This window comes from Aedes albopictus, chromosome 3 (assembly GCF_035046485.1).
Source record: "Aedes albopictus strain Foshan chromosome 3, AalbF5, whole genome shotgun sequence".
Classification (NCBI taxonomy): Eukaryota; Metazoa; Arthropoda; class Insecta; order Diptera; family Culicidae; genus Aedes; species Aedes albopictus.
The window spans coordinates 385,387,849-385,412,848 of NC_085138.1; the positions used below are offsets into that span (position 1 = coordinate 385,387,849).

A 25,000-nucleotide genomic window follows, 5' to 3' on the forward strand; every position below is an offset into this window, starting at 1 on the left:
TAAGTTTTTTTACAGCATAATTTTGTTTGTTTTTTTACAGCATTGTTTTGTTTGTATAAGAAAACATTTTAGGTTTCTCTGTTCCAATGTTTGATATGGTCGTTTGTTCAGTGCATGTTATTCATGTGCAAGTTAGAAAGTTTATGGTTTTATGGTATTCACCTTAATTGCTGAAAGGATTCTGATTAAAAGGTTCTGCTTTTTTCTTTGTCAGGCTATACTAGATCCCTTAATGAAAATGGTGTGATTGATTCTCTCGATTGATACTCTTTTACCTAATATATGATGAATATTGTGTAATATTGTGACCCCACAATTTATGAATCGGCAAAAATTACCACAGATTTTGGATCACTCATTTGATTAACACGGTGATTCATAAATAGTGTACAAAATTAAGGTGATTCATCGGTGTGGGGTCATTGTACTTATTGCAGGCTTGTCCGCACTGAGTGCATGAAAATTCTGCTCTTTGGATTTACACCATCAAGCACTTAATAAATTAGAAATCTTTTTATCTTATTAGATAGAAAGATGTTGAAATATTGTAAATGTCATTTCGAACTGTCAAAAAAAAAACCGCACCGCAGCGCCGCACGGGCCGTTCAAAGTGAAATTTACTAGAGTGTTTTCACCTGGGTGAAAATCTCTTTGCGCGCTCCGTGTGCTCTGCGGTGCGGTTTTTTGACAGTTCGAAATGACATTTACAATATTTCAACATCCTTCTATCTGATAAGATGAAAAGATTTCTAATTTATTGCAGACTACATCACAAATTGGACCATCACACTTTTTTTGATGCGTCTAAAAAGTGTGATAAAAGTGCACATTTGCCTCGGATCGTCTCGACGTCTTCGGTGCACTTATTCCTCCATTTGGGGTGCAGTCAGCAATATGATGTGCTTGATGGTGTAAATCCAAAGAGCAGAATTTTCATGCGCTCAAAGCGGACAAGCCTGCTTATTACAGACATCTTTTCTCGTAGATATCGCCGAAAATTTTGTAATAAAGAAACCTATACCCTTAACTAATACATACTTGCCGAATTTTTGTTTCTTTTTACCGAGGCCAGCACAATCAAGTAATGTTTTAATGCCGAAAATCAGTATAACAGTCTCATATTGATTTAAATTGAAATCAACACTCAGACAGCTCAGTCCGGAAAGTAAGTATACATAAAGATATCGCTCACGCGGATATAATTACATTTTATATACCGCATTTAGTTCACTACTGGACTGCGAACTGCGACTTTATAAGTGCGAAAACGTAAATAAAAGTGCGCGATTGCATCAAATCAGGTTGATGTCTTTGGCGCATTATTTCGTCAATCAATGGAGAACAAGCTCTGAAGACACCGAGTTGATTTGATGCAATCGCGCACTTTTATTAGCGTTTTCGCACTCGTGAAAACTAATGCGATAGTCCAGTGGTGAACTAAATACATTCTTTTCTCAAATAATTAATTCAGTAATCTCAATCTTGTACAGTTACACCAGATTTGTTTTTTGAACTGGTCGGTTTTTGCTATTGCAACAGGATCAGAACTGACTAAGCTCTAGCAAAAAAAAAAATACGGCTCGCGCAAAACAAAAAGCGGGTGCGTTTTATCTTTCCGCTCTTATAGACGAAACGAGCATTTCACTACCCACCTCGCTACCCACATCCAAAGAAGCGCTTCAACATACAAGCGACTTCATCGATCAAATCACGCGAGTCGTTGATGCACACGAAATAGGCGAAAAAGGATGTGAAAACAACATGCGCACCCTCATTGAAAACCTCATGCACTATGGCCTATCAAACATCCCTCTTCTCATCTCATAACTTATCGCATCCGATCGCATCTCACCTTACCCACTATGTGCACAGCCTTAGGCATAAAGACTATCAGATAAAGACATTACAATGAGCCTCTGCACGAATCTGGCGTACTGCTCACTCCCACAGAAAATTTAAAAACAACGCGCACAGTAAAAGTCAAATTTGACTTTTACTGTGCGCGCTGTTTTCAAATGTTCTGTGGGAGTGAGCAGGACAGGGCAAATTCGTGCAGAGGCTCATTACAGGCCAAACATGTCTAAAGGTCCAATCTGCAGAAGAGAGGCTCTCTTTGGTTTCTCTCTCTTTCGTAAATATTTCAGCTGTTTATTTGTATTTTGATTGCCTTCTTGCATTGAACGATGGTCAAAACAATCGTCTTTTGATTTATACTACAAAAATAGTTGAATAGTGTACATTGCAATAATTGGAAGAGAAAGTAAACAAGAGCCTCTCAAATGCAGATAGGACCTATTGAAATGTTTGGCCTGATTAGGCATAAGGACATTTGGCATGAGCACGTTAGGTATGCAGTACGTCAGGCATTAAGACTTAAGGCATAACAGATGTTAGGCATAATGAGCTTTTTAAAGAATGGTAAATTATGCCTATTGTCCATTATACCTAACATCCATTATGCCTGTCGTCCATTATGCCTATCCTACATATGTCTAACGTTTTTCTGCCTGATGCCTTCATGCCTAACATCGTGCACCCGCAAAAAATGTCCTGAGCAAAGGAGTTGCAGTATCTTAGAACTCCATACTCGGTCCAGCGCAGTAGAACATGGTTTAAGCACAGACTGTCTGTGGTCTGTGGTTTGTCTGTGGTTTAAGTGTGCACACGAGTAAAAATCCGGAACCCGAAACTGGCAAAATGCATCATGATTGGACGATAAATGTGTAGTTATATATTACAAAAATATACCATAAAAATTGTATTATTGATATTATGACTCGTTATGCCATAACATAGCTTCGACGTTGCGCGTCCTCTATTTAGTGCTAAAATAATAAATGAAATCATGCCGCATGTGCTCTAGAATCATGACGAAACTTTATGAAACATAAATTTATTGAGCCTTATGCAACTAGTTTATCAATTTGGTTCCATCGGCAAAAAATGGTAAACTGAGCCATAATATCATGCCACATGTATTCTAGAACCATGACGAAAAATTATGAAATCATGAAGCTTATTTATGACATTTATTCTGATCATACACGATAGCGGTTCCATCGCCAAACATGTGGAAACCGCTTTTAATTAAATAAAAATTAGCTGCAATCTGTTAAACTAGATTAGCTTTGATATTGCGACATTTGCACCCATTTAGAATCGACCGAAATTCATTATTATAACAGTCGAATTTCGCACAAGATTTCGCAGCGGCCAACGTACACAAGTTCGATTGAGTTCATGACAGAGCCGTCTCCTACGCAACAGTTAATCGAAATCAGTCTGATTAGTGTAAAATCAAAGAATAAGAATATCAGGAATGCCCTCTCCGCTGATGCCGGAGAGGACACTACCGCAGTGCTATCTGCGGATGAAAGTTCAACCTTCGTGCGCTAGTGTGCGTTACGGATTGTATGCGGATACCAAAACATACGCACACCACCTTCTCTTATGACAAATCACGAACACTGTTACATAGAACTTCCACCTTGATACGCTTAGAGAGCATCACTTGTCTTGTCGCTTGACGTTTGCATAGAAAAAGGTAAGAGAGGGCATTTTTTCTATTTTTATTCTTTGGTAAAATGTAGCTGGTAAATAATAATTCAGTAAATTTTCGAATTATCACAGTACCTATTCGAAACATTGATGAGAAACCCAATATACTGTAGCCGCTAATTCCAATCAATTTTTGGTAGATCTTATTTATTTTGAATAGTGCGAAAGGAATTTTGTTCCCCACATAAGTGAACTGAATTAGGCGCCGTCATAGTAGATGAAGAAAAAATATCTTTCCTGGGAATTATTAATTCTGCATACAAAACAAAAGGACTTTTCACTTGAAGCACAGTATAGTTTTGAAAAATTAATCAGTTTTAATTTTAATATAAAACCGTTACAAATATTTATTCCACTTATTGTCCTACCACTCTTTGGCTGTTTGTGGGGGGGGGGGGGGGGGTTGTAGGGCTTGTGGGTTAAAAAAATAATAAAGCATTTCTGGCGTTCGATTTGAATAGGTCCTATCAACATAGGAATCTCAGCAAACATTCGACCTATTCAAATCGAACGCCAGATTTAATCTAAAAAATATTAAAAACTCTTCGGAATTGTTAAAGTGTTTCTAGCAAAACCCGATATTTTGGTTAATATTTTTTGTCTGCCCCCTCAAAATGCAAAATCCAGCCAAAATTTTTTAAGGGAGGGGGAGGAGACAAAAAGTCAAAATTAAATTTGTGTCAGCCTAATTGTAAGTTTTAAAATTTAAAGCATACTTTGTCGAACCACGAAACAGAATCAAACCAAATGGACATGAGAAAATAAATGGCTTCACACACAGGTTTGTTTAAAAATTACAAAGCTCGCACCAGTTCATGGAGTCATGCCGCTGTTTTATGGTTTTATGATTCAGCAGCATAGTTTTATGACCCAGTGTCATAATTATTGGTAAATGTTAACAACAGAAGGTTTGTCATAACGTCTTTGGCAACCAAGGGTTTTTTTTATGAATAGAGTAAGAAATATTTATGATAATCGTCGTTATCGCCATGATATCATGACTCGTAATCATGATATAATAAAGTAGCATATTATATGATTTCACGACTTTTTCGTCATGGTTTCCGGAGTGTTTTTTCCCGTGCACAAGTCGTAAGAATCCAAGTAATTAATTTAAATTGGCGATCGTATGCCTAGATCAATTTTTGGCAATGTTGTTATAGATATTTCTTGAAAAATTCTAGAATATCCAGAAATTCTTCTGTAGTAATTCCTGAAAGAATTCCTATGCAAACCCCTGAAAAAAAAACCACTACAGTAAGGAATCTCCGGAGGAATCCATGCTGGAATCATGGGAAAATTCCTGGAGGAATTCGTCCTTACATCCTTGCAGAAGTAGCTGTAAAAAATCTGAAGAAATTGTGGGAAGAATTATTGGAGCATTTCTTGGAACAAACCTTGAAACAATCACTATCGGAATCCCACAACACGTCCATGAAAAAAAATAACGAAGAAGATTTCCCGTAGAAGTCTCTTGAAAAACTCCTGAAGGAATCCCTGGAGAAATTCCTGATGAAATACCTGGATAGATTTCTGAAAGTGTCCTGGATGAACTCATCCCAGGTTTTTTGCTCTTAGCATGACGTTTGTTTAACCCTTTATAAGGCCGAGAAAACTAGAAGAGTTGTCAACGCATACTATTATGGAAATGATTATATACATGATTACTTGTACAAAACATCTTTTGTTTGAAAGAAACTAAATCTAGGTGGCAATATAGTTGCCCGTTTAGGCCACCAGCGCTGGTGGCAATATTCTTGACACTGCCCGTTTAGGGTAGTTTTCTTCTTTTGACTTCGACAAAAAGTTGGAAAAGAGATTTTAGAGTGGATTAGGGCTTAACTCATAATATAAACTGTGTAGTTCAGCTCATGTCAACCCTAGTGTCAACCCATAATTTGATTATTTCTTGAAATATTTACCAAATCGACAGTTTTACAATAAGTTTGAGCTAAATTTCTTCACGCGGTCAAATTTAGCCATTTTTGAGACTACAAGCAACTCCCAAATTGTTGTTTAAGCTTTGTTTAGTACCAAAAAAATACCAGGCCTTGTAAATACTCCCAATTTTGCATAAACCAAAAAAGAAGTTCGAAATAAATTGTTATAAAACAGGAAATTATACAAACATTTGGTGGCAATATAGTTGCCACTGCCTTATAAAGGGTTTAATTGTATAGGTACTAGTGAAAATTTGAGCTACTACACTCTATAGCAGCATATGGTTCTGGAAACTCCTTCTTTTCACCTACCGGAACCAGTTCCGGCTTATCCGGAAAACTTAGCATGTTGTTTGTCTATTCCATGAATAAATTTCCAAAATTTAGCCATTTAACCAAGCTTGATATTTGGATAAATTCTGTGATGAAATTGAAGTAGTGCTTGAAATACTAGACAAAATTCTAAATTATTGGAATAGTTTATTTCTTGAGAAACTATTTTTGGAACTATGATAATCTTGAGTTGCGTGGAATAAAAAGAAAAACTATGTCACCACCCCCTGGCCACGGCTCCCCCTGACCACCTCTGGCTACGCCCATGTCTATAAGGTAAGGTAAGGTCGTCAACCCGTGTTTTGCTGACAAAAGTCCAAACGAATACAGTTCGGACACTACACGGTAAAAATTCTGCACGCTGATATAAACTGATTGGCACTTGGATTCGCTCTACTGTTCAATACATTCGATATCAATTGAATATAAGTTGGAAAAGAACATCAAATGCCTCTTCAATATTAATAGAACTTCACTGCAATTCGTTGTTGAGAATGTTTTGATTTCAAATTAAGTATTAAAAAAAGCATGCCCCCGCACCCAGATGCGATGCCAGGACCTTGAGAACCATGATCATCTGTTCTCAGTGGCGTAGCCAGAAATTGTCTTTGGGAGGGGTTTTCAACGGTCAATGATACCTTTTATGATTTGACACTTACATTTTACAAAATGTTATGAGTAATTGTATGTGCATTTGGAAAATAGCGGCGCAGCCGAAAAATTTTTTCGTCGCAAAGCGCTTTATACTGAAAATTTGTTCCAACAATTTTGGCTCTGGGGGGGGGGTTACCCTTACACCCCCCCCCCCGTGGCTACGCCAGTGTCTGTTCTACCACTACACTACTTCACATCTGTTAGAGAGGTGCGAATCAAAGCAAAACACTTTCTACCACCTGTCATCTATATTTAATTTCATGGCCATAGCACTCATTATCAAATCAACAGCTTTTCATTTTGGATCGTACTGCTTTTTACGGTGGTGAAAATCGAAGTGATTTTTAATTGATTTCTCCGGTAGGTTTGTTTTGATTCTCAAGTCAACACTGACAGCCTTGCGAATTCAAAGGTAAAGCATTTCCGATCATGTTCATTGGGATGTTGAATAGTTGAGGGATTTTTCCCTTGAATCGAGGGTGCAGAATTTTTATCGTGTATTGCCTGGTTTACATTGTTCAACTGAAACGAGCATTTCACTTGCTAACTTCTCAAACATGTTCAATCCAATAGAATGATGTGTTTAGACTGGGCAAATGGCATGACTGAATTGAATTCAACTCTTTTGACAGATGATTTGAATTGAACTCACATGAATCTCGTTTTTGACGGGGCAAGTGAGATGATTTCTTTTGATTTGAATGAAAAAGTTCAATATGTTCAATTTTCGTTCATGTCAAGTGAGTTGATCAAATGAGATGAATGGTGGTGGTTACACGTTTAATTCGCATTCGAATGGACATTTTCCATTGACTTGAATCAAGTCACTTGCAACGTCTAAACCAGGCATATTATCTTGAGTCGGGATCTGCATAAATCTGTCATTTGGACATTTTATCATGTCAACTTAGATAACAATTAGTTATCTGTCAAAAGATCAGCTTTCCATTCGCCAGATATAATATATTAAGTGTTTGAAAAGCTTTAATACCCAACTCCGGATACTCAATTCCGACCTGTACCGTGAAACAGTATTTTTTTTAATTTTATTTTCACAAAACATAATCTTAGTATTTCAGGTGCGATTTAAAACAAAAACGAGCAGGTTGCAAATAGTCAAGTACAAGATAAGACACTGAAGACGATCTTACAGTTGAGGTCGAAATCTGTCAAAGGATGCAAATTCTTAGTGGAATTCAAAAGAACAGTACTTAAGGTGAAACTGGAAGCATTTTTTAATTTTTTTGGTTTTTGATTTTTCATTAAATAACGAAGCAATATTTTCAAAATCGGTTTTCGTACACATGTAGAGTATGGATTAGGGTATCTTCTGAATTTTTTTGTGGTAGAAAATGTTTTCCATTTTTGCAGAAACCATTTTTTTGTGAAATTTTATTCAAAAATGGTTTCTGCAAAAACGAAAAACATTTTCTTCACCAAAAAAAAAAAAAAAAAATTCAGAAGATACCCTGATCCATACTCTACATGTGTACGAAAACCGATTTTGAAAATATTGCTTCGTTATTTAATAAAAATTCAAAAACCAAAAAGTGAGAAAATGCTTCCAGTTTCGCCTTAACGCGATTTTCTTTTTATTTAAAGAATATTCTTTTATTTTATTTTTTCGAAATATTTTGGAAAAGTATACGTTAAATCGCGTTGTTGTGCCTGATAAGATTACTGACAGACTATCAGTGCTATTCTGTATTTACCCTTATAAAAACGGAATCCCGCTAGAACTTGAACCTTGTTTAGCACTGTGGGCCAAATTGAGCATTGGTAAAAAAGAAAGAACTTTTGCCGTGTGGGCTGAAAGGTGGAAGCAGCACTTCGACGCACACGTTCGTTGAGGTTGTGGTGTACATAGGTACGGAAGGCGGATATTGAAAGTTGGGAATAATTGTTTTAGAGCTAAAATGTATTAAAATAAATCCACAATGTTAAGACATACTTTTCAGTTCCACCCTGATCGCTTTAGTCCAAAAGCCATTTTCTTTCCAGTCAATAGAATCCAAAGAATAACTTAACTGGAGGACTACCGCGTCCACAAGTGTCCAACATTTTGATTTGTTCTATTTGTTTGCTTTGAGAATAACACGCCGGTTGAACACTTGGAACGGTGTTTCATATGTTTGTGCGCACTACTTGAATCTAAATTTACTCACCTGTTAAATTATTTCCAAATGCCACCCACAGCCAACCGCCAGTATGGATGTCTCGGATGTATGATTTCTTGAAATCCTTTACTCGCCGTCCTTGGTTGGAATCATTCCGTTAACGAGGGGGGGTCCGGATCGTTTTCCCCGTTCGTTGACGATTTTGTTGTGCTTTGTTCAAGTTTTCCTTGCTCTGCGCGATATTACTTATTCTGGTCCTCACCTCGTGCGGCGTCGTCGGTTTGATATACGGCGTCACTTCCCCCTCAGATTTCTGCAACGGAGCAAAACAACACCAATTACCTTAGACACGTTTCCGCGATTACCGAGGTTAGCTACATTTCAACCGAATGGTAAGAAAGACAACAACAGAAATATCGTCCGTGACAATGAAGTTGCTGTCCTACTTGGTGTGACATTTTAAAAACTCGATTCGGGGAAACCGCTGGCTGGCGCTGCCGGGGTGCTCGGGATTCGTTTCGCGGTTGATAGGTATGTGGAACCGTGAAGAGCACACGGAAAGCGAAAGTGAAATGTGCGCTGTCTTTCTGTCTGTCTGTCGTCTGCGTTGGGCTTCAGTGAAAGATCAACGAACAACCGGTCGCTTTGTCGTAATGACGCATTCCGAATCCTCGCCGCGCAGCTTCAACAACAATACCGTAGCGCGGAGTGATTCATTGGGGTTGGGTGCAGAAAAAAAAGGTCAACAGATAGTTTTGTGGACCATCATCGATCGCAGATGTGTGGCGGGGCGGTTGCATAAACCTTCGAAGAAAGCCAGCAGGAAATTCACCGACTTCGGAGAAATTTAGTTTGCATTTCATAACGAATTTTTGAGAGGTTGAATTATGAATATATTATAATTGAAATGTCTGTGACGCCACTTCAGCGACACGAGGCTTCTACACATATCCAGACGCTTCGGTCGAGGTCTCCGGTCAAGAGTGAGTGATTGCGCGATCGGAGAAATGCGCATAATCTGGGCTTGTTATTGTCGGCGACCCTATTTTTGTTGACTCTATTTCCTTACATCTGCGCACTGTAAGTGTCGAGCGATCGAGACACTGATCGCCTTTACAATGAGATGTTTACTCTCTAATCAACTATACGTCTCTTATCACAATCACAGCTTGCAAATAAAAACGGCAATTTCTTCCAGTACTTCTCAGGCACATGGTAAGAGCCAATGCTGTTGAGAACACGCAATTCATGAAAATGAAATGTCATGCTAGACCTCAATCGCGTGCGATTGTTTCCAAGTTCTTGACTTGGTGGAACGAATGGTTATTCTTGTTCTGTACGTATACACGCATCTGGATCTGGTTGACTGCCCCGGCTGACCTCGGATTGTAATCGTCAACCAACGTTGCGTTGATGGTCGCGGCAGCAGTCTAGAGGAAGTGCATGCGTCTGTAAGTAAGTGAGCTGCGTATCAGTACGAACCAACAGAGCATATTATCAGTTTTATTATGATTTCGCTCGTTTCGCATAATTCGAGTTGGTTGAAGTATGTTTGTTAGGGTGTTTCAAAATTAAAAAAAAAATTGTCGAAAAATGAGCTTGGTCCTTCCACAACACTAGTTTACAAAATAAAACGAAAGTCGTGAACTTCTGTCAACGACCAAAGCTTTTTAAGCACAATTTAGGGCTGATTCCGAAACCGTGCTTCAAAAAATTTTAAGTGGATCAGTTTTTGAGTTTTAGTTCAATATCGAGTTTTACTTTTTTTTTAAATATGGAATTTACTAAAATTAAAATATTTTGCGATTTGTTCTACTAATTTTAAATCTTTTACCCTAAATTAAAATCTGAATATAATACCTTTCGATCTTCTAAATGCAGGTTTTGCGGCAGATTGATGTAATTCAAGATATAGGCTAGTTTAAGGGACGTTCTGCTTAAATTTTAACAATATTTCCAAAAATATATGAAGAAATGTATTTTTTTCAATAAAAAAAAACAATTTAAAAATTCTTTCTCAACGTACATTTGATATATCATATGTAGCCGAGTTACAGTAAAAAAAACCAGCTCAATCGGAGCATTGATTACGGAGTATAAGATGAATGAAGTGAGCAACTTTGCTTAAAATAGAACAAAAATCGATTTCAAATCACCAACCTTGTATGGAAAGTCGATAAAGTTTCCAGTTACTGTAATTTTTTTCCTTCGCGTTTTCGAACTCAGGGCATGATTCAACACCAAAAACGATAATCAGTTTACGGAGTTCAAAAATGCTGTAAACTAGTGCAATTAGAGTCTTCGAATCAAAAGTTTCAGTTCGTGCTTCGCTGAGTAGCAACTACTCTAGTATCGGAAAATCACTCCCACTAACACCAGGAATCAATGAGACGATTGCTTGAGACTAAGAGTTATCCTCTGGATTGAATAGATCATTAAAACTTTTTATTTTAGTTTTTTCATTCATCTTTTAAATTTCTATTGCAAAATTTCTTGGACATATCATACTCTTTCTGCGTACCTGCTTGTTCACCACTTAGGTCACATTCTTAAAACTGTCAATGTCACTTTATTAGTTTTGAGACACTCTAAGCTTATTCTACGGTTGATGTTTTATTTTTGTTCCACAAATGACCCAATTATGGGAGTTTTGTTTTGGTTTGTTTGCCTTGTGATTCGCGTGGCTGCTCTTGTGTGTTACAATGGTGAAGTTCGTGACATTTGAAATTTGTTTTCGAGGTTGTGGGGTCAGAAGTCACCAAGTCTCAACAGCAACACTTTATTTGGTTTGTGCGCTTTAAGCTAAAAAAATGGATTTTATTTCAGCAAATTCAATTGATTTGATTATATGAGTGAAACACTTACAATTTTGGTGTACTGATTTGAATTATAGGATGGATCGTATCTTCAATTCCACTGAATATAGTTTTAGTTCTGCAATAACAAGTTTACCCTTTAGGTTACGTTTAGAGTTTCGATCACCGTACTTACTAGATTTTATATAACAGATTTTAGCATAAATGCATGGTAGATTTAAGAATAAACTTTAGATTTAAGGCACTGTAAATAGTAGATGTAAGAATAAATCAATAGTGTTAATAAATATTCAATCGAATTCACAGTTTTATCAACAAATTCCTCCTTACATAATCACTCCGTTTGCTTCGCTATATGCACGCTTTGTTATTCCCTACCTATCATGCCAGTCATTCAGCTTGACAACTGCGAGACGAGTACGGATGGAAAGTGAGATTCCTAGTCCATTGCAGTGCTACCAGAACGGTGGGTCTTGTCGTTACATACCCCCTCCCGTAAACCATGGTGAAAGGTTGAAGTCTCGAGAGGATCGTCACCTGGTTTACACTGCTCTATAACGTCAAGAACAGCAAGTTTAACCGCTGCTCTTTTCAGTACTCCTGTCGCTGTTTTCACGAGAGCTTGACGAACTCTGCCGTCTTTTCCAGGAAAGACCTGAATGATGCGGCCCCGAATCCACTGGTTCCTCAAAGTTCCATTCACTGTTAAAACTAAGTCACCTACTTGTAGATCCTTTGCTTCCTCATGCCATTTAGACCTGCGGGCGATTACAGGCAGAAACTCTTTGATCCACCTGCGCCACAGTTGATCGGTGATGTGTTGAGCAAGTTTCCAGTTACTCCTTAACGTCGCATGTTCTGGGACAGGTTCCGTGGGTCGAATTCTCACTCCGTTGGAGCTACCAAGCAGAAAATGATTCGGGGTGATAGATTCTTCGTCCGCTGACTCCAAAGGCACGTAGGTTAAAGGTCTACAGTTGATCATAGCCTCTGCTTCAAACAGAACGGTCTCCAGAGTTTCGTCATCTGGTCGTCGAGGAGCGTCTAGTATTGTCCCAACCGCTGCCTTCACCGAACGCACAAGACGTTCCCACGCCCCGCCCATGTGGGGTGCAGAAGGTGGAATGAAACACCATTTTGTCTGCGCACTGGTGAACGTGAGAGCTATCTCCTCATTCCGAGACTTTATCTCGCTGGCCAACTCCTTGCTTGCGGCTTGAAAGCAGGTTCCGTTATCGGTGTGGAATTCAGCAGGGGTACCTCGTCGAGATACAAATCGACGAATAGCCATGATGCAGGATACAGCGTTGAGGCTATGCACCACTTCGAGGTGCACCGCCCTGATGGTAAGGCAGGTGAACAGTGCCACCCATCGCTTTGCCTGACTCCTACCGACTTTCACGAACACCGGGCCAAAGTAGTCCAGTCCCACGTATGTAAATGGCCGGATGAATGGTGTTACACGGGCTTCTGGTAGAGGGCCCATTACAGGTGGTTTTGGGGATGCCTTCGCTATTCGGCACCAGGCACAACTTCGCATGACTCGACTAATCAGCGCTCGCAGTCTGGGTATGTCGAAACGTTGTCGTAGTTCGTTCGTAATGGTTTCCCTATTCGCATGACGAAATCGGCAGTGGAACGACTCTACGAGAAGAAACGTGATTGGATGCTTCTCGGGCAAGATCGCTGGATACTTTGTTTCGTATTGTACGAAAGGAGCTGCAGAAATTCTACCTCGCATACGGAGAACACCATCTTCGTCCAGGAAGGGCCATCGCTTGTAGATGCGGCTTGATTTCGATACTATACAGTGTCGTGATTCTGGAGATCCTTGGGTTCGTTTGAGCACTGTTATTTCCTCTGGAAAGGTTTCTGCTTGTGCGGTTTTCCAAAGAAACTGCTCTGCTTTCGCCAGCTCCTCTTGGTTAAGTATTCCGTAGGCTAGTTGGCGACCATCGACCTTCCGTTTTAGATTGTCAACGTACCGCAACACAAACGCGACCGTACGCTGCATTTTCGTCCACTTGCTGAATCGTGCAGGATCTACGATAGAACATTGAATCCGGTGCAGATGCACAGAGCGTATTTCTTCTTGAGTGGTGAAGGTTTGTAGCTGTGCTGGCCAAGAGGTTTCGTGTTGCCTCAAGAAGTTTGGACCACGAAACCACGGGCCGTCTGTGCTGAGATTCGGTCCAGTTTTCCATTTAGTGGCCTCGTCCGCTGGATTAGTTTTCGAGGGTACCCATCGCCAGTTCTTCGCATCCGTAGAAAGCAGAATTTCTCCGACGCGCACTGCAACAAACTTGTGATAGCGACGGTGTTCTGATTGAATCCACGCCAGCACCGTTTTGGAATCACTCCATAGGAAAGAATCCTCAATCGGAATGGTATGGTACTGTTTTACAGATTCCAACAGGCGAGTTCCGAGAACGGCAGCTTTCAGCTCTAAACGTGGAATGGAGATAGTATTGATAGGGGCCACCTTTGTCTTGGCGGCAACCATAGCCACTTGAATCTGCTCTCCGACTGGAAGACGGAAGTACGCCACGCACGAATACGCAGACTCACTGGCATCTACGAAGACGTGCAGCTGTAGTTTATCGAAATTATTCGGATAGGGTGCCCGAAAGTAGCACCGAGGAATCCTGAGCGACGGCAGTTGATCGAAGAGCGCAGTCCACTGTTTCCATCGCACCAAGCAGCTATCGGATATTGGATCGTCCCAGTCAATCTTCGAAATCCAGCTATCCTGGATGAGGATCTTCCCGTGTACCAAGAAGAAAGAGATACAGCCAAGTGGATCGAACAAACTCATCACTACTTTCAGGAGTTCCCGCTTTGTCGGCACATGATCGTCCTCCAACACCGCTTGTAGATCGGCTCGAAGGGCAAACGTGTAGGTAAATGCGTCCTCCGTTGGTACCCAGCGCATTCCGAGTACCGATTCAGTAGTTTCTCCACGCGTCAACGATAAGTCCTTGGAATTTTCGCCAGGAAGCTCTTCAATTCTTCGAAGTACCTCCACAGAGTTCGAAAGCATATTACGAATTTCAAATCCGCCCATCGCATGGACGTGTTTCACTTCCCCAACTACTTGGACCGCTTCCTCGATCGTCTGAAAACTGTCCAAGTAATCATCCACATAGTGGTTGTCGTGGATAGCAACTACAGCCCGAGGATACTGGTCGGCGTACTCTGCAGCGTTGAGGTTCTTCACGAACTGCGCCGATGCTGGGGAGCACGTTGAGCCAAATGTTGCAACTTCCATAATGTAGATCCTAGGTTGCTCAGATGGATGTTCCCGCCAGAGGAAGCGTTGAGATTGTTGATCTTGTTTCCGTATTTTGATCTGGTGGAACATCTCTTTGATATCCCCTGCAACCGCAACCGGAAATTGGCGGAACCGAGAGAGTACAGCCGGGAGCGGGGTCAATAGATCCGGCCCTTTCAGGAGTTTCGAGTTGAAAGACACGTCGCCAACCTTCGCCGCTGCGTCCCATATCAATCGAAGCTTGTTGGGTTTTTTAGGGTTGACCACAATTCCTAAGGGAAGATACCACGTTCGACTGTTGTCGTTGTACGCCAGGTCTTCTTCTGTAGCTTGCCGTGCATACCCTTTTTGCTCGTAATTACGTATCTGCTGAGCAACCCTGTCTCCGAGATCTGGATGCTGACGAAACTTCCGTTCCAGAGATTGAAGCCGGCGTAGCGCCATGCCGTAACTGTTGGGGAAATCCACCGCGTCTGTCCTCCAGAGTAGTCCGGTTTCAAAACAGTTTCCAATCCGCCGGGTTGTGGATTCCAAAAGAGCTCTCGCACGTTTGTCCTCCTCCGAATCTGTTTGGAAACCAGGCGATACCATGCTGCTTTCGATTGCAAAGTAATCTCGAAGTTGTTCATTGAGAAGCTTATCAGGATCCGATGCAGTGGCAGCGTGAAAGTTAACAGCAACGCTTCGAATCGCACTAGAAGAAACGCCACCGTAGACACTCCATCCAAGATGACACTTAACGGCCACCGGTTCATGAGGTCTTCCTTCCCGCAATTTCCTCGGGACGCATAGGCCGAGATTGTTGAGTCCGATCAGCAATTTGGGTTGCACATTCGTGTAGTCTTCGATTGGGAGTCCTCGTAGGTGAGGGAAACGTTGAGCCATTTCCTCATAACGTAGTGTTTGTGACGGAAGCACTAGGCAGCTCACGGTACGTACATGACGAAGGTCATGACGAGCCCCGCCGCTCTTTGCAGTAATCTTCAACTGTATTCGCTGCGAGTTCGATTCTTCTCGGGAGACACTTCCGGTCCAGTGTAAAGTCAGTGGTTCGGTTGGCCCTGTTGCGTCTAACTGTTTAGCCACTGTTTCTTCGATGAGAGTTTCCGACGATCCTTCATCGATGAAGGCAAAGATGAACAGCTTTCGTCCTTTTGTATGCAACACCACTGGAACGATTCTGAACATACAGAACTGATCCGTAGATAAGTGGCTGGCTGTCATTCCGGTAGACTGAGAATTTGACGGCGCCCCATGGAGCAGTGTGTGATGTTTGTGCCGACAGCCTTCTATTTCACAACCTTTCCATGACCGACAGGGCCACTTTCCGTGGTTATTGAGGCAAGTACGGCAAAGACTCTTCTGTTCTGCCAGTTTCCAACGGTCGTCTGTCTTCAGGAGCTTGAAGCGATCGCATTCCGCTAGTCTATGGCCTTCTCGACTACAGCACGGACATGGTTTCACCAGCCTTCCAGTCTTGACCATCGAAGTAGATGGAGTTGAAGCAGAACCTGCCGAATGGGTTTGAACGACGCCTTTACTTTTCACTTTAGCCCTGTCGCTTCTTGCGGATCGATCAAGTGTGGGAAGCTCGAACGAGACCTGACTCGCCGTTGCCACCAGCCCAGACATGAACTCTCCAAAAGTCTGCAACGTAGCTACCGGAAGCCGAGACTTATAAACAGCCCACTCCATTCTCATCGTCCCCGGCAGTTTTTCCACCAGCTCTTGCATGAGTGCGGGATTAGAGAGGTGGACATTCTGGCCCGCCGCGACTAGATGGTCAACCAGAGTCTGAACTGCTATTCCGAATTCAATCACGGTTTCCAAACGGTCATATCTAGGCGTCGGAGCGTGATGGATTTTTTCCAATAACGAACGAATCAGCAGTTCGGGTCGTCCGTAGAGAGTGCGAAGTGTTTGAATCACATGCGGCACGCTGGACGGGAGGAGCAGCTTGCTACGCACGGACTCCAACGCGTTACCATCAAGACATTTCTTGAGGCGGATCACATTTTCGACGTTTGTATAGCCGCATGCTATCGTAGATTGTTCGAAGCTCGTTATGAAGAGTGGCCAGTCCTCCGGACGACCACTGAACTTTGGCAGCTCCTTCCCCAGAACTTGTCGCGCTGCTAGCTGGTTGGTGTTTAGAGTTGCTGGGACCTCGGGTGGCGCCAGATTGCCACACGAGTAAAGGTGCGATTGACCAACTTCGCCACCAGATGCAGCGAACACTGACGGGTATGGTTGCGGATTCGGCACTGAAGCTGGTGCAGCAGATGGAACGTGTGGTGGAATGCTGCTATGCATCGGTAGATTTTCAGTCGCCACAGTAACGGGCATATGCTGCGGCGGCGCTACATTGTTCGCGCCATACGGTGTGCACAACGTCGGCACGTTTGATTGGAAGGTAGGCGGAACAGTAGTTGACATGAGCGGAGCCGCAAGGGAACTAGGTCCTGGTCCCTGACCAGGCGCCGCCGAACTGGATGGAAATTGCGGTAGAACGTGCGTTGATGTGATGGCTGCAGTTTGTGCCAACGCGGGGAATGGCTTGTTGGTGTGTACAAGTGGCTCCGCCGGAAGTGGCGGTAGATCCTCTTGTTTTGCCAGCCACGATGACACCTTCTCGTTGGAATCTACGTTTGAACCGGACTTGCTGCCGAATTCGGACATCTGCTTTAAAAGCGCACTTTTCTTCTCAGCGGATTGCTGCCTCATGATTTTCCGCTTTTCGAGAATCTCCTTTTCCTCACGTAGTTTCAACTCACGTAGGCGGTTTTCCTCTTCCTGTAGCTTCCTTTTTTCCTCCAGCTGACGTTGAGCTTCCTCCATTTCGCGCTTTTTTAGCTCTTCTTCCGCCTCTAAATCACGAGCCTGCTGCAACTCCTGATCCTCAATCATTTTCAGCTGCGCCTGCAGCATAGCCATTCGAGTTGCGGAACTGACACTCGAAGGAGCAGGGTTGTTTTTCGAGTTTGCCTTCTTCGACGAAGCTCTCGATGACTTCTTATCCTGCTTGTCCGGTGGTCTCAACGATTCCTTCGGCTTGGCTCCGGTTTTCTTGAGCTTGCATTCACTGCACACATACGGCTGGTCCTTAATGCTCACATCTACCCCAGCGCAGGTAAAGTGCTCCCAATCCTGACACGAATCACAAGCGACCATCTGCTCATCCGCCGAATCGGGTCGTTGGCACTTCTTGCAGTTGAACCCAGTGGCATTGTGATGTCCATCCATATTTCTCCCTCGTACAAAATTCTTAAAGTTTTGTGGGGTCAGAAGTCACCAAGTCTCAACAGCAACACTTTATTTGGTTTGTGCGCTTTAAGCTAAAAAAATGGATTTTATTTCAGCAAATTCAATTGATTTGATTATATGAGTGAAACACTTACAATTTTGGTGTACTGATTTGAATTATAGGATGGATCGTATCTTCAATTCCACTGAATATAGTTTTAGTTCTGCAATAACAAGTTTACCCTTTAGGTTACGTTTAGAGTTTCGATCACCGTACTTACTAGATTTTATATAACAGATTTTAGCATAAATGCATGGTAGATTTAAGAATAAACTTTAGATTTAAGGCACTGTAAATAGTAGATGTAAGAATAAATCAATAGTGTTAATAAATATTCAATCGAATTCACAGTTTTATCAACAAATTCCTCCTTACATAATCACTCCGTTTGCTTCGCTATATGCACGCTTTGTTATTCCCTACCTATCATGCCAGTCATTCAGCTTGACAACTGCGAGACGAGTACGGATGGAAAGTGAGATTCCTAGTCCATTGCAGTGCTACCAGAACGGTGGGTCTTGTCGTTACAGAGGTCAAGAGTAACAATCTAATTTGAATGGGTACCACGAATCTATCCAACCATTTGCTTCCCATGACTTTACGAGACTTCTTATCAGTGCTGAAAATGTCATTTCGACATATCTAAATTCAACTACGTATAGCTTATTTTACTAAACTAAACCTGAGAATATGATATATGAAAAATTTGTGCTGCTAGACCAGCTGTACAAGAAAGTCACGGAAAACCCGCTCTTTTTTTAATAGTTAAGGTAAATGTCACGGACTACATTCGAAAAATGTCAATTGATATTGACCATGAATATCATTGGCATTATTCGACGGTAGTCCGTGACATTTATTTTAAATATTCGAAAAAGATCGGGTTTTCCGTGACTTTCTTGTAGAGCTGGTCTAGCCGCACAAGTTTTTCATATATCATATTCTCTGGTTGAGCATCTAAAATGAGCAGGACGTGATTGAATTCAGATACATCGAAATTACATTTTCAGCACTGCTTCTTATGTTTTAAAATAATGTTTCTTGGAAAAACTCGAAAAAAGCGATTGAAAAAAAAAACACACGGAAAGTGCGCTTTCCGCTTTTTGAAGGAAGCGCGACACTAGACAACGGACTAGCGTGCAACGCCCAGTGGCACAGCCGAAAATTTTTCCTGACAGCTGCGACGGGAATCGAACCCGCGCTCCTGAGCACGGTGCGACTTAATGCTTGATTACACTAGCTGCACGACCACAAAGCCACACAAATTGCAAATTAGCAAAATTTCTAGTTCATAATTCAAATTAGTTTGGGGTTTTGGCTTCGTTCAGCTTTTTCAAACCTAAATAAAACTAGCTGTCCCCGGTAAACTTTGTCTAGTCTACTGCGTTTCTTGACATTTCAAGTTCAAGTCGCCGACTACAAAATGCATGAAAAATCGCTTTTCAAACAGTCTGGAATTCTCCATGTTTTAGTCTTAATAATCTTTCTTGGGTGAAAAATAACAGAATAAAACAAAGACGACCATTAGCGGAGCCAGCTTTTTCTTTTTTCTTACTCACTCTCCTAAACATGCAGGAGAATGAGCGAGATGAAAGAGGAGGCAAGCTGCCCCTCTTCTATCTATCTCATTCTCGTGTATGTTTAGGAGAGTGAGTAAGAAAAAAGAAAATGCTAGCCCCGCCAATGAAGACGACCCAGATTGGACTTTCCGTTCGCGATTTATGCGCGGTGACACGCATGTATATTACTGCGTCTCTTATGTTTTGAATCACATGCTGACTTGCTTTTAACGTGGTAAAACGGACGCAAACTTGTCGCTGCCACGGTTTAATTTCTTTTGGTGGCGCTTTCGGCACTGGTCTAAGGATTGTACCACAGGCAAAGGCTTAGTGTCTTCATATAAGTTGTTCAAACATTATTGGTGTGTTGTTCATGTGAATAATCTACCTAGAAGTGTGATAGAAATTCTGAAATTCTCAAGTGAAAAAATCGTATCAAGACTCTTTGTGTCTTAATATCTTTGTGTGGTAGACGTAGAGTTTTTTCAAAAGAAAAAAAAAATCTGAACTAGTTTTTTTCATATCTGGTACTTTGGTACTTTTAAATCAGTATTTTGATTATGTTTTTTTTCTTGACATTTTTGGAAATTTTTCAAATTTTTTACCAAATTCTTCTGCACGACAAAATACATGTGCCTCCTGAAAACAGCAATTTTTGGAAGCATTTTGAAGTTGTTCTAAAATTTGCGTTAAAAAAATGCCACAATCCATGTTTTTGCACCCGAAACATTTTTATAGGTTAAGCATCTTTGATGAAGATGTATGGAACGTTCATAAACCACGTATACCAAATTTTGGCCCCCTCAAAACTATCCCTTCCCTTCTCGTAGACATTTGTCCATACACAAGTTTGAAAATTTGTATTGAGCGTAGGCACTACATAATGCCTATTATATTTCTCTTGCATATTCCGTTGGACAATCTTGGACAAGTTTTCCTCAGTAGATATGACAAAAATTTGAAATATGTGATCATTTTTAGCTCTAATATTTCAAAAATCTTTGAAGCTACAACAATACCGTTTTCAAAAGAAATACATATTATGATATACAGGGTGTTCAATAAGTTCGGATACACCATATAACTTGAATTAATTTCACATCTGTAATTCAAATTTTCAAAGTAAATGTATTTGTTGAAAGGTCATATAACACTGATCAAATATAGCATATGGTTTTGAATAAAGTCTTTTTCTACTTTGTTTTTATAAGCCTTAGATGTATCTAAAGTTTGTTAGTTCCGGCACGCTGGAATAATTTTCGATAAGTTGCTCAAGCTACAGAAGTCTAAAACGTTGACTTTTGAGTTTACATCTCACTATACTAAATTAGAATAACTAAATTAATAGACAAAAGCTTTACACTGCTATTTCAGTGATGATATGGTGATAAATTTTCAAGTTTAGTCAAAATGTGCTTAAATCTATGAAAAAGGCATAAATACATTATATAAAGCCAATTTTGGTTAAAATTTGCCACAATAGGGATATAATCAAGTTTTGGAAAAGATAATGATAGATTTAACTGAGATATAACGCAGCCTTGCTTTTTGACAAAACAAAAATCATTAAAACAGGTACAGCGGCAATTTCAGCAATTTTAAAGATCAAAATAAAATGAGTCCGTACTTCACCCAATCTGAATTTTATAGATTATTTCGTATGGCCATAGTTGCTACCACTAATGCTGAGGACAACAACCTAATTTGATTTAACTTAACACCATTACTCAATAAAAACTAGACGAAATACCAATGACAGACGTGCGTGCCGGCTGAAAGGATCTTGAGACACATTTGCAATTATTACAAAAGGATAAAGGACAGTTTGTTTCAAAACATATACTGTATTTGTTCAGTATTATGTGAGCTTTCAATTAATACATTCACTTTGAAAATCTGAATTACAGATGGGAAATAAATTGAATTTTACTGTGTATCCGAACTTATTGAACACCGTGTATGTTAAGCAGATTGAACCCAAGTTTGTTGGGCAAGTTTTCATATTATGTAATTTTCTCCAACTTTGCTGAAGATTCCAACACGCTATTTTTATCTATGAAAAGTTTTCGAACAAACTTTAACAAATATCACGTTTTAAAAGTGTTTCTGATGGCGACAGTATTATACTGATATAGAACATTTCCATTTGAATTCGATGATCGATTTTTTCTTGCATTTTTTGATTTATCTCAAATGTTGCATAAGCATTATTCATGACCGAAAAAAACAATGTGAGAAATTCGAGAAGGAACGGATTCTTCTATGTGGAAGGGCTTCAGAGGAAATTCCTGTTGAAACTTAATAAGGAATACCTGGAGCGAATAAAATCGGAATCCATTAGGGAACCCGAAAAGAAACTTTAGAGAAAGTAACCCACTACAGAAACCTCGAGAAGAATACGCGAAACAACTTCTGAAATCAAGAACTCCAGCATAGACTCAAGGAAGATTTCTTGGGGAACTGCACAATACATACCTTAGGGAACACGAAAAAAACTACTTGGAGGATTTTTTGAAAGAACTCCAAAAGAATCCCTAGAAGAACTCATGGAGAAACCCAAGGATGAACACTATGAGCAACCTGAGGAAGATCCATGGTAAACAATTTGAAAAATTATACAGTACTACGGAACTACAGAAGTTTTGGAGGAAGTCCTTAAAGATCTCCATAGAAAAACTATGGGAATATTGCTTAGTGCACTAAGTGACATGGGTTTCCCGTGATGGCGACCACATCTACATCAGCCGAAAATGGAGAATGAGCTTTCTTGATGTGCGGAACAAACGTAGCACCGACATTGCGTCCGACCATCATCTCCAAATCGGCAAGAGATCCGACTGCGCATTGCTAGGACCCAGCGACAGAAGAAGGAAATCGGGCGCCAGTTCAAAACACGCCGACTGGAAGACGCTGCGGTGAAAAGGTCCTTCGTCGAGGAGCTAGTGAACCGTGCTGCAGATATTCCAGCTGGTGGCGCAGCGTAGAAGATCAATGGAGCGCCATCAAGAACGCCATCATCGCCATTGGCGAAAATAATTTGGGTTAGCTACACACCCGGAGAAAGCAGTGGATCACAGATGATACCTGGAAGAAGATAGAGGAGCGAAGGAACGCCAAAGCCGCGATAGAGCGAGCGAAAACACGAGGTGCCAAAGCTGTAGCCCGTCAGCGCTATTCGGCGCTCGAGAAGGAAGTAAAACGCTCATGTAGACGGGACAAAAGGGCGTGGGCGGACTCCCTAGCCGACGAAGGTAAGAAAGCCTCAAACATCGGCGACATCAGTCTCCTCTACGATGTTTCACGTCGCCTTAGTAAGACTAAGATGCATGCTACGATGCCCGTGAAAGACACGTCTGGACAGTTACTGACCGACCCGGCTGACCAGTTGAAACGCTGGTTCGAGCACTTTGGAAACCTTTTTCAAGTGTCCAAGGCCACGCCATCAACACCTCACCATGATCCGCCAAGGGTTCGACGCATTACCCATGTCAACACCGAAGCTCCATCAGTGCAGGTGATAGAAACAGCCATTCGTAGCATGAAATCGAACAGGGCCCCAGGGGTCGATCGCATATCAGCTGAGATGCTCAAAGCTGACCCCGAAGTACCCGCACAACTACTGCATCAATTATTCTGCAACATATAGGAAACCACGACATTTTCGGCCGGCTGGCTGCAAGGCGTCTCAATAAAAGTAACCAAAAAGAATGACCTGATTGTATGCGATAATTTACGGGCATCATGTTTACTGTGTATCGTTCTCAAAGTCCTCTGCAAAGTGATCCTTAACCGGATACAGGAGAAGATTGACGCAACTCTCCGTCGACGGCAGCAATGAATTCCGAAAGTCTCTCTACCTGGTGTTCTTAGATTACGAAAAAACTTTCGACCGTCTCAATCACGGAAACATGTGGGAAGCCCTTAGACGCAATGGTCTCCCTGAGAAAGTCCTCGGCCTCGTTGAAGCACAGTACAAAGCATTTTCGCGCAGAGTACTACACAACGGTGTTTTGTCCGATCCCAACCGGGTCTCTGCTGGAGTGAGGCAAGGATGTTTGTATACTATCACCGCTACTGTTCCTCATCGCAATCGACGAGATCCTGGTAGGTGCGATTGACCGTGAACCAAATCGTGGATTGCTGTGGCATGACAGTCCATTACCATGGAGCACCTAAATGACTTAGAATTGGCTGATGACGTTGCTCTCCTAGCTCAACGGCGCTCTTGTATGCAGAGCAAGCTCGATGATCTTGCCAATCGCTCCTCAGTGGCAGGTCTTATCATCAACGTCAACAAGACCAAATCGTTGGATGTAAACACGGTCAACCCTTCCAGATTTACGGTAGCTGGGCAATCAATGGAGAATGTTGAAAGCTTCCAATATCTCGGTAGCCAAATGGCGGTCGATGGCGGCACCAAGATCGACAAAGGTTCATGGATCAAGAAGGCGAGGGCTGCTTTTGCGAGTTTAAGAAATGTATGGATAAAACCAGATTAGTCGTCGCACCAAAATCCGAATTTTCAACTCGAACGTGAAATCTGTGATGCTATACGCCAGTGAAACCTGGTGTGTATCAGTGGAGAACCTCAACGGCTACAGGTCTTCATCAATAGATGCCTGCGGTATATAATTCGTGTATGGTGGCCTCACAATTAGATCTCCAACGTGGAGTTCCATCGTCGATGCCATCAAAATTCGATAGCGGCAGAAATTCGGGAGCGAAAGTGGAGGTACGCCTACAAAGTTTCAGTGTTTCCTAATAGGTGAATGACAGGACGAATTCTACACGGACTGATGAATCCTCGACGATGAATATTTGAAGGAACTTGAGGAGGAACTCCTCAAGGTGGGGCTGCAAAACGGTGAGTCGATAAGGAGAGCGCGTAACACAGCTCTATGCGTTATGCGTTATGCGCTATGCGATATTATTTTCTTTTCGTTTAAAAGTTATTTTGTGCAGTCTGTTAGGTGCGAACTTTTGCCCCACATTACTCTACTTGGGCTCACTGGTGACCGCCGATAACGACACCAGCAGAGAAATTCAGAGGCGCATTGTGGCAGGAAATCGTGCTCACTTTGGACTCCGCAGAGCTCTACGATCGAATAAAGTTCGCCGTAACACGAAGTTAACTATCTACAAAACGCTGATTAGACCGGTCGTCCCCTATGGGCACGAAACACGGACCCTACGTGCAGAGGACCAACGCGCCCTTGGAGTTTTCGAACGGAAGGTGTTGCGTACCATCTACGGCGGAGTGTAGATGGAAGACGGGACTTGGAGAAGGCAAATGAACCACGACCTGCATCAGCTGCTGAGAGAACCAATCATCGTCCACACCGCGAAAATCGGTAGGCTACGGTGGGCGGGTCACGTCATCAGGATGTCGGATAGCAACCCGACTAAAATAATTCTCGAGAGTCATCCGACCGGTACAAGAAGACATGG

General features: G+C 41.6%; 2 protein-coding genes across 2 annotated transcripts in view; one reads left to right on the forward strand and one right to left on the reverse strand.

Annotated features, from left to right (window-relative positions):
• Positions 1–25,000, forward strand: part of LOC109398778 (lamin Dm0) — a 79,681-nt gene that overhangs the window by 34,703 nt on the left and 19,978 nt on the right. The gene's annotated exons all lie outside the window — the stretch shown is intronic.
• Positions 1–25,000, reverse strand: part of LOC134289672 (uncharacterized) — a 75,452-nt gene that overhangs the window by 26,457 nt on the left and 23,995 nt on the right. The window lies entirely within an intron of this gene.